The following is an 11,360-nucleotide window of genomic DNA, read 5'->3' on the forward strand; positions in this document are numbered from 1 at the left end:
TTGAAGTAGCTAAATAGTTTGTTTCTTATTTAAATTAGACCAAGGCAACCTAGATATATTACAATGAGGTTCATCAGCTCAGTATTGCTTGACCACGCTCAGTTATTTTTATTTATTTGACAGTTTAACTGTAGCAAGTGCAACGCCTATATTTGAGAAGAAAATGTTAGGAAATGTTAGAGCGCCTGACTTGGTGAGGTCATCTACCCTATAATTACCCTAGAAATCCCTGTGACCAGGAACCCTTGTTAGGCTTGTTAGGGTTAAACTTAAACTCTAACAAGCGTAGCTAAGTCATTGAGAGAAGCACGGCAGTTTTGAGTTATAATTGATGTGGTTGAGGTGCCTAACAGTGATCTGATGAAAGTTTGGCTATGCGAGAAGATTGACATGGATACATCGGTTGTTAGATTGTTTAGAATCCATTCCACAGCATGATGAATTGCTATTACTTCTGCCTGAAAGACACTACAGTGATTTGATAGTCGAAACGAGAGACTTTGACCCAGTCTTTCAGACAATATACCACAGCCGACTTCTTCGTCGATTTGGAACCGTCTGTGTAAATGTCTGCCGTATAGAGAGGGATCACTCTTTCAAGTATCCAGTCCTCCCTACAAGGTATTAGAGATTTAAACCCCCAGTTAAGGTCTGGGTAAGACCACGTGTAGTCAGTCGACACGAGGGTTGGCAGATCCTGGTTCAGTATGATCACGTACCCTATATCAATTCTTGAACAGCACGAAAGAGCATTGAGTTTGGTTGCTACTATTTTAGCTTGCCGTTCTACAAAAAGCCTAGATGGCAGTCAGTGAAGCACAGCTTGAGTGAGTATGGAGCGTAGAGCACCAGTGATTTGTAAGGCAGCTATCCTTTTTGTTTTCTCAATTAATTTTGTGTAGCACGCCTTTTCAGTTGCCTGCCACCAGAAGGCAGCCCTATAAAGAAGGAAGAAGGAGTTTAGAGTGCAGAAAGATACCCAGATATTTGACATTCTAACTTTAACGTAATGCCTTTTATCTCAGGCAGGGAAAACGGAGGGAAAATACATAATAGATCATAAAATGAAATAATGCCATCAAAAGAAACTTGTCCCACTCACACATTAAATTAAATAAACCAAGAAAATAATACATTATCATAGTATTAGTTATTATGTTCTTTTTATTTTTATATAAAATTGAATTATTTTCAATTTGACTTAACGTACTGGCAGTCTTTTTAGCGTACCAGGTGAAAGTTCGTCATTACTAAACTGTCCATGTTCTGAGTCCAGTGAAGATTCGAGTAGCTTTGGACTAATGCCTTATAATAAAAATATAATAGTTGTAAGATAAATATATTAAACAAAAATTTAATATTTACCCAGGCAAATAGCAAATATGCTTAATATCAAAAAGAAAGCAAATAAAAACTTCATTTTTCTTAAAATTCAACCGCTTCGTATTCTTTGACTTTGAACTATGAAGTGATGAGCATTTATTCGTAACCCGTGGTATTTATAGTTGCCGCACTGATAATTGATGACAGGTTTAATCAGGTTTACCCAATATTTGAATTTATCTTAGACATGATTAATTATTTTTGTTAATATACAAATTCAATAATATTATAATGCGTTCTTCTATACTCGAAACTCTCAACAATTTAATTACCTTAGTTATGAATTAAACATTACTCTTTGAAAAAAAAGTGCTGATTGTTTTGAATCCTATAACCCCTCGAAAATTGCCTCTATCTAAAAGGGCAACGTTTCAGTATTCGGATAGTGGATATTAAAAGTATTTTTTTAAAAAACAATTAAGATTGTAAAAAAATTATGAATGTCCGATTTAAAGACTTGATTCCAGATTACTAACTACAAATAATCGCATTGAATGTTCGATGAGCTAATACAATTTGATATATATATATTTACTCATACTTGCACATTGACAAATCTATTAAATATATTTATTATTACAAACAACAATGGTATACTGCGACTTATTCTGCTATCACTGGAAAGATTCTATTAAACCAATCTGGACAAATTAAAGCAGTTTACAAACCTAACAATATCTCTTGGTACTATATTTAAACCTCATTCGGTTTATAGAAAAGTGATTAGAAGTACTGGACCTGCTTCCTAACCTACGTTGATCCATATATTACAAGAACGGTAAAAACATCAAATATAAAACAAGAAGAAGTAAGATATAACAAACGTACCCCGTATCCCAGAGGTTGTGTGAAATAACAATAATAATATTATCCGCTAAAAATCTTTAATAACTTTGTAATTCTATTTTGAATTAAATTTAAGATTATTGTTAAATGTATTTTCAGGAGTTAATTCTTTTCATATATACGTTTTTTTCGTTACTGTTTATATATTTAAATTTAAATAAACGAAAAAATATTTTAATGTTGACTTTCCTGTACGTCTATTACATACATTAAAGCTATTGCACATCATATACTTGATATATAATTGCACATATGTACATAGCACATACATTTTACATAACATTCTATACAGTAATAGTTAACAATTGTAAAATTCGTAAAAATACCTACTATAATCTCTGAAAGTGGGCTTATCTATGAATGTGAACCAAACGAAGGATTTGTCGGTTACTGGTAAAAAAACTATGCCACTCGGACATCGAGTTGGTGCCTAGTAACTGTACTTTTAATTCTATCAAGGATTTGATGCACCTTAGTACGAACATAACTATCTCTGAATTGTTTATTATTATGGAAAGTCGATTAAAAGATTTGGTTACATATTTACATATATATATTAATTCATATTCATTCATTTATATCAGAGATTACAAAGATTATTTGTGGTATTAACACTCAAACATAATAATTTAAATTTAACAAATCTTAGCTATATTAAAAATTAGGTAATTGTCAGTAAAATTTGTTACTAAGACCTTTATTCTTCTTGCTGATGCAATTTTTTTTCAATTTTTAATAAGTTTTTTTATTAATCATTTTAATTATAATTAACGTATTCAGTTATGAAAGTATGTGTCTACTACGTTCTAAACTCAGCTGGAATATTAGAGTTAAAATTATACCAAAAATTCGTTTAATAGCATTGTAATTGATAAAAAATATAAAGTTGGTTACAATTCCATAGAAATTTTGTTTAAATGTTGAAAAATAAAAGTTAATTAATCCACTAGTCGTGGCTTTATTAGAGTAAATTGAGAATAATCGATGACTGACGATATTGCATATGTTATATATTCAAAGAATAATTAATTCTTAACTGATTCTTTTTAAAATTTATTTTTAAATTTAGTGGCCTTAATGAAACTACGTTAATTTGAATTAAGTTAAAAGTTTATAAATTTCTATGTAATAATAATCTATGTAATAATAATATTAGAATATTAATAACAATATTCTATTTATTTATTTTAAATAGAATATTACCAACACAAATAAAAAGTGTACGAGCACTAAAGTTATGGAGATACTCCTTTGCGGAGATGCTGACAAGGATTCAAGAACTAATAATTTGTTTCATTTAAATATTTTCAGACAGTTTTCAAATAATTTTGAAAGAAGAACAACTATTCTTTTATAATATTCTAAAATTATTTCAAAGTCCTACACATGAATAAATAAATAAAAATGACTTTTCTACCATAAGTAACAACAGTCATAGAACAAAAGTTACCATCAATTTGAACTCACATTAAATCTTTAAATCCAAATATTAAATAAAATAAATAAAAATAAAACATTACACAATAATGTTTATAATATATTCTATGTCCTTTTTATTATTAATTAAGATTTCATTATTCTTGTTTTCACTTAACGTCCGATTAATTTAGCTAACAATTTTGGATTTAGTTTGCTCGATAATGTAACTTTGGAATCTTCCTTGGATGTGTTCTCTGCTGGATCATTGACATCGACCGCTTCTATGGATTTTCCATCATCTTCGCTTGGTTTTGGTGGACTTGTGCCTGATAGTATTAGTTGTAGCATATATTTAATAAAAAATTATATTCTATATTTATTTTATTTACCAAGGCAAATAGCAACTACACTCAACACAAGGACAAATGTAAATAAAAACTTCATTGTTCTGATAATTCAAACGTTTTGTTATCTTCGAATTGGAACTATGAAATGATGAGTATTTATATGTTACCAGTTGTATTTATACTCAATGATTATATAATTGACGACAAAATCAGGTTTATATTGGAGTGTATTTTAGCAATTATTAATTTTTTAATATAAAGCTATAATGTAATTGCAGCAATTGAAAACTAAATTTACTTATGCATAAATTTAAATACATTTTTAATTATTCTTCGATATGACAAAATGTGTTTTCATACAAAAACGAGTAGTGTTTCGGTTTAATGTTTTAACAGACTCCGAACTGTTCTTGCTGATATGGAGAGTTACGTTTCTAGTACAACTGTTAAAACAACTTTTTCACAGAAAGCAATTATCAGTTGTATAAAAGAACATATTCTTCTCAAAAATTATTTTATTATATATTTTATTATATGATATTATTACTATTGCGTTCATTTTTGCAGCTTAGACATTCGTGCAAATATAGACATTACAAGCGTTGTATTATTCCTCACGATCTCACCTGTCTTATTAATGACTTTTATTATACTTTCCAAAACACTACAATAGTTTGATAATCTAAAACCAATTCACATATTAAAAGTATTTAACAACAGTCTTGAACCCTAAGTGCAATTATAAACATCACTGCTTAAAACTACAAAGTTACATCTTTGTCTATTAGGGATTAAAGTAGCTAAATACATAAAATTATTTTAAACAATAATTTTTTTTTTAGATGACTTTTTTTTTATATGAAACTTCGTTATTATAGAAGTATTTTAATTTCTTTTTATCTCTTGTTAAACAGCAGTCTTCGATGTTTTCAAAATATTTATTGATGGTAGAAATTATGATCTGTTTGAATTGAAATCACTTCAATCAAGTAAACCCAATCATCTGAAATTCCCTTCGGGATGATTCAAGCAGGAAAATTCGAAGACTGGAGGAACTAAACAATGTTAATCTCATTCAGAGAATAATTTTTTAAATTATCATACATTTAAATATTTTGGAATAATCTAATTGGTCAATATTGATATATATATGCAACTTTAGTTTTAAATAAATAAAAAATAAGTTTTAAAAAATATATTGTATTATTACGGCTCGACTACAGTCTGAAGTCATCTTCAGGGTATTATGGACTTTAATTGCTAACTCATCATAAATTATCCACTTTAATTTAAGGTAGTATTAATTATTTAATAAATGTATTTTGAATCATGTATTAAGAAATACAACATTATGTTTTATTTATACGAGTAGTGCATTGCGATATTTTTTCTTATTTATATAGTAGCCATAACCTTACGAACTGACGAAACAGTTTTCGGCTTTTTAAATTTATCATGAAAAGTCAAATTTTACTGAGGCTCTTTCAATTCTGTGATATAGTTGTAAACTCATTTCTTCTCTACATTTAATCATAAAGACCTTATTTATATTTGAGTGATTTGTTCATTATTATACGGCACTTTGTATTTCCCAGGTTTTAAAATAATCCAATATCAACAATACGTCATCATTGTTGCACATTTTGGTAAAATCTAAGCAATATACTTTCTAGTAGTTTCTTATCAAATCCCATCACATTGTTAATAAGTTATTTTGTATTCTCAAAATACATATTTGGTATGTGGATGCGTTTTCTAAATAACACATATAACACATCTATAAGCATTTAAAAAATTGTCAAAAACCGTAGAACACGAAATTAAAAGATTTACTTGAAAAAAAGTTATTGAAGAACTTAACAATAAAAATTATAAATAAAGTATATTTTCTGCTGTCTTTTATTAAATATTTTAATCAGAAAGCGTTCTCCTCCACTGTCTTTATACTATAATCGTTTTAATATAAGTTTCTTCAATAAACAATCTTCTTTATCAACTACTTTGGTTAATTTTAAAACTTTGGTTTTAATGATCGTTAAATCAACGGCCTAGGAGTCGGGTGTAAGAAGTCGGATGCGTCTCAAACAGCACCTTTGGCTTTAATGTCAATCTTCTACCTTCCCGTGGTACACTCTGTTTCAACAGAAGAGGCTCTCGCAACCTCGTTCATGGCGGTATATCCATGCCAACACATCTTGCTGTAGTAGGTAATGATTGCAGCTAAAGCGGTGAATGTGGCAAATTCGGATGTCGCATCTCCCATAGATATGCGTCAAAGGTAGCAGCCCTACCACCAAACTTTGAAAATTAAAGGCTGATACCTTATGATTCTTGAGAACAACCTTTATCAACAATAATCCACAAGACAAAGAAATCAGCAGAACTATTTGATGACGAACACTGGCTTACACACACAGTCTAGATTTGCTCAGTGGAACGTGAAAACTCTCTATCAGGCAAGAAAACTAGCGCAGTTAACATCTGAGTGCAAAAGGCTATGTATCGACGTAATGAGAATAAATGAAATGAGGTGGAATACTTCCAGCGAAAAGCGTACTGCAGATGGTGATCTGGTGGTATATTCTGGCATGATTAATTTAGACGACCCACATGTTAACGGCGTTGGCATATATTTCAGTCCTAAAATAAGACCAGCTTCACTTAAATGGCATCCAATATCAGAAAGAATCATAACAGCGCGACTGAATTCTAAAAATCTCAAAATAACAATTGTTTAATGCCACGCTCCAACAGAAGAAAGTGAATTTGAAGCCAAAGAACAATTCTACAGTTTATTAAATAGAACGCTTACATAAATTAATCGCAACGATCTGGTAATATTGATCAGCACTGAAAAATCAAAATTTTCGAATACATCATATATGTGTAAGTAAGCGATGGACTCACACTCTACTCGATGTCAGAAATAAAGGTAGTGTGGTAATAGGTGACCACGACCCTATTGTAGCAGAAATGAGACTAAAAACCATATCGGTAGCTCGTAAGAATATGTCTGACAGGAAAATATTTTAGAACCATAAACTTCAGGAGAGTAATATTAAGTCAAACTTCTCTCAATCAATGCGCACTAGATTTGAACAACGTCCCAGAATAAACAATGTAATAGATATATGTATGTAATTTATGGGAAAACGCAAAACAATCCATTTTAGAAGCAGCTACTGAGGTGCTAGGAAAGGAAACGAGAAATAATAGAGAATGGCTACGCGCATTATTCTGGCAATTAGTTAAAACCAGAAAGACAAAAAAAAAGAGATGCCACTGAGTAAAGAAAACTTAAGAAGTGGTTTGGCACTGAGAAGAGAAATCGCAACACTTACTAAACAAATAAAAAGACAAGCAAGAGCAGATAAAAAGGCATTCTACGACTAATTGGCTAGCGAAGGGGAAGCAGCAGCATCTAAAGGCGATCTACGAGAAGTATTATATCACCAGAAAGCTATCCAATGACAACAACAATCGAACTGTGCCTTTAAGAGATAACAGTGGAAACTCTATAACTATGGAGGAGGAACAATTAAAAATGTGGCGCGACCATTTTAACAAGACTTTTAATGTGTTAACAACTAATAATGATATGCCGCAAATTGGTCAACCAAGGTGACCATTACGCAATATATGTAATGAACCTCCAACTAAACAAGAAATAGCATCACCGATACGTTCATTAAAAAATGGTAAATTTGCTGGCGTCGACAATATTCCAGCTGAACGTTTGAAAACCAATGTCGATTGCACAACTGATATGCTATATCCTCTCTTTAGAGATATTTGAAACAATGAAGAAATCCCTTCAGAGTGGAAAGCATCGATAAAAGTAAAATTAACAAAAAAGGGTTACCTCTCTGACTGCAACAACTGCAGCGGAATAGCACTAGGCCCAGCAGTGAGCAAGTAATACTAAATCGCATTGTAGACCCCATCAACGCACAACTTCGCAAACAACAATCGGGTTTCCGGTCATTGGCAATGCATTGATAACATAAATAGTATGCGAGTCATTATTGAATAATGCATTTAATTCAACAGCACTTTGTATTCACTTTGTATTCATCGACTACGATAAAGCTTTTGATTCTATCAAAAGAGACTGCATATGATTAGCCTTAAGAAGGATGGGAGTGCCACAAGAAATAATAAGGATTATAAGAAAAAGCTACGAACAATCAAAATGCAGAGTGCTACATAACGGAAAGTTAAGTGACTCCTTTGACTTCTTCACTGGTGTCAAGCAAGGCGGCATCCTATTACCATTGCTATTTATTGTAGTATTAGACTATGTACTAGAAATATGTAACACGCAAAATAGAGGTATCAACTGGAGACTTTACCCTTGAAGGTCTAGAATACGCAGATGACATCGTCCTGCTCTCGCAAAATCACCAGTATATGCAGTCAAAACTGACCCAGTTGCATAATGAATCCTCGAAAGTCGGTCTCAATATAAATATAAGAAAAAATAAATCTATGCGAATAAAATCTAATAATACAACCTGCTTCACAATCGGCAGCGAAGATGTGAATGATGTGGAGGGATTTAATTACTTAGGATGTAATCTCTCCATAGATAGAGGCGCAAAACAGGACATAAGCAGTCGAATACAAAAAGCAAAAGGAGCTTTCGCAAGGCTACGAAATATATGGCGAGCACACAACATCCGCACAAACACAAAAATAAAAATTTTGAATACATGCGTTAAGTCTGTCTTATAATACGGATCAAAGACTTACCTTCTAACGGAGGAGACTAAAAAGACACTACAGACTTTTATCAATCGTTGCTTGCGAAACATAATGAAGATATGGTGGCCAAAAATAACATCAAATGAAGAACTTTGAAGGCAAACTAACCAAACATCTATTAAGTCTTATGACGATATCCCGCACGCAGCGCTAACATAGAGTCCCCAGGGAACCCAACGTAAAGGCAGGCCAACAACAACATGACGAAGAACTGTTAATACTGAAACTGAAAAATCGTTTAAGAAACTTCGGCAGATTTCACAAAATAGGGATAGATGGAGATCATTTGTTGTATCCTTAAGCTCCTAGCGCAGTATGGAATGAATAATAAATCAAAGCTACTTAGATAGAAAAGGAAGCTATACCAACTAACCAACCACACGATTGGTTTCATCATTTTCCTCCATAGCTGTTAGGAGCACCGATACTATGACTTGTTTATGTAATATTCTTAGTCCAATTAAGTTTAAATGTTATCGTTCACATATTGCATACTTTAAAAATAATTATGTTAAACAAAATACATAGTAGAACTTTTAAACAAACTCATACTTTAAGGTGTTTACCAAAATGAAAAATAAATCATCTGTATCGTGAGAATAACAAAATATTTTTGCAATTGATTTGAAATCTTAAACTCAAATTAAACTTCTGTCATATAGATTATAGATCATAAAATAAGATAAAGCCATTAAAAGAAACTTATTCCACTTATACTTTAAATTTAATAAACCAAGCAGTGAAAATAATACATTATATCACCGTATTAGCTATTATGTCCTTTTTATTTTTATATGAAATTGAAATATTTTCATTTTGATTTAACGTCCTGCTGATTGTTTTAATACAGGAGGGGAAGGACCGGGATGTCTTTCATATACTAAGTCCGGTAAAGATTCCAGTCCCTTTGGACTAATGCCTTATGATAAACATATGATAGTTATAAGATAAATTTAATAAAATTAATTTAATATTTACCAAGGCAAATAGCAATTACGCTCAATACCAAAAAGAAAGCAAATAAAAACTTCATTTTTTTCAAAAATTTAACCGTTTCGTATTCTTTGACTTGGAACTATGAAGTGATGAGCATTTATTCCTAACCCGTGGTATTTATAGTTGCCGAATTGATAATTAATGACAGATTTTATCAGGTTTATTCAATATTTGAATTTATTTTAGCAATTACATTTTTATTAATAAACAAATATAATATACAACACGTTCTTCTATACTCGAAACTCCAAAAAATTTAATTAGCTCATTTATAAATTAAATGTTATTTTTTGAATACAGATGTTCTGATTGTTTTGATTCAATGTTATAACCACTCTAAAATTGTTTCTTCAAAGAGTTTAGTTAGTGGATATTAAAAGCATTTGTTTAACAAACGATTAACATTGCAAATAAATTATTATGGATGTTCGATTTAAATACTTAGTTCCAGATTACTAACTACATATAATCGCATTAAAAGTTCGATCAACTAACATAACTTCATGTATATTTATTTATATTTGTACATCTGTTTATTATTCTTATTATTACAAAGAACAATGGTACATTGCGAACTATTCTACTATCACTGGATAGATTCTAATAAACCAATCTTGACAAATTAAAGCAATTTGCAAACCTAACAATATCATTTGGTACTGTATCTAAACCTCATTCTGTTTATTGAAAACTGAATAGAAGTTCAGGGCCTGCTTCCCAACCTGAATTGCTCCATATACCTATTAGAAGAACGATAAAAACAGCAAATACAAAACAAGAAGAAGTAAGATATAACAAACGTACCACGTATCCCAGAGGTTGTGTGAAATAACAATAATAATATTATCCGCTAAAAATCTTTAATAACTTTGCAATTCTATTTTGAATTAAATTTAAGATTATTTAAATTTATTTTCAGGAGTTAATTCTTTTCATATATACGTTTTTTTCGTTACTATTTATATATTTAAATATAAATAAACGAAAAAATATTTTAATGTTGACTTTCCTGTACGTCTATTACATACATTAAAGCTATTGCACTTTATATACTTGATATATAACTGCACATATGTACATAGCACATACATTTTACATTACATTCTATACAGTAATAGTTAGCAATTGTAAAATTCGTAAAAATACCTACTATAATCTCTGAAAGTGGGCGTATCTATGAATGTGAACCAAACGAAGGATTTGTCGGTTGAAAAGTGTGCCGCTCGGACATCGAGTTGATGGCTGGCAACTGTACTTTTAATCCTATCAAGGATTTGATCCATCTTAGCACCAACGTAACAAATCACAATGGGCAATATATGCTTTCGAGTGGAAGTGCTGACAACGGTCAGCACGCGCCTTCCGAACCTAACCTAACCAAGGTTGCTCATCTAATTTTTGCTTCTGTATGGTAAAAATAAATTAATGATGATGAACCAGCGAAAAAGGAATTTTGTGCTTATTTCCTCCGTAGAGACAGATCACGTCTTCGGTGTAGTGATCAATTTGAGAGAGCACTAATTGAACTTAATGTACGCAACTGGAGAAAACATACACACAGCGAAGCGGGTCTGGAAAGACATAGTAAGTCAGGTCGAAAACTAG

General features: G+C 31.1%; 2 long non-coding RNA genes across 2 annotated transcripts; both read right to left on the minus strand.

Annotated features, from left to right (window-relative positions):
- Positions 1-1,141: 1,141 nt before the first annotated feature.
- Positions 1,142-1,485, minus strand: LOC119669736. Its single transcript, XR_005251632.1, has 2 exons — positions 1,366-1,485; positions 1,142-1,305 (listed from the first exon to the last, which is right to left on the minus strand). It is a non-coding gene; the product is annotated as an uncharacterized LOC119669736 (long non-coding RNA).
- An 8,040-nt stretch (positions 1,486-9,525) lies between these two features.
- Positions 9,526-9,827, minus strand: LOC119669759. The gene is made up of 2 exons (XR_005251636.1): positions 9,738-9,827; positions 9,526-9,678 (listed from the first exon to the last, which is right to left on the minus strand). It is a non-coding gene; the product is annotated as an uncharacterized LOC119669759 (long non-coding RNA).
- Between the last annotated feature and the right edge of the window lie 1,533 nt (positions 9,828-11,360).

This window comes from Teleopsis dalmanni, chromosome 1, assembly GCF_002237135.1.
Source record: "Teleopsis dalmanni isolate 2A chromosome 1, ASM223713v2, whole genome shotgun sequence".
Taxonomy (NCBI): domain Eukaryota; kingdom Metazoa; phylum Arthropoda; class Insecta; order Diptera; family Diopsidae; genus Teleopsis; species Teleopsis dalmanni.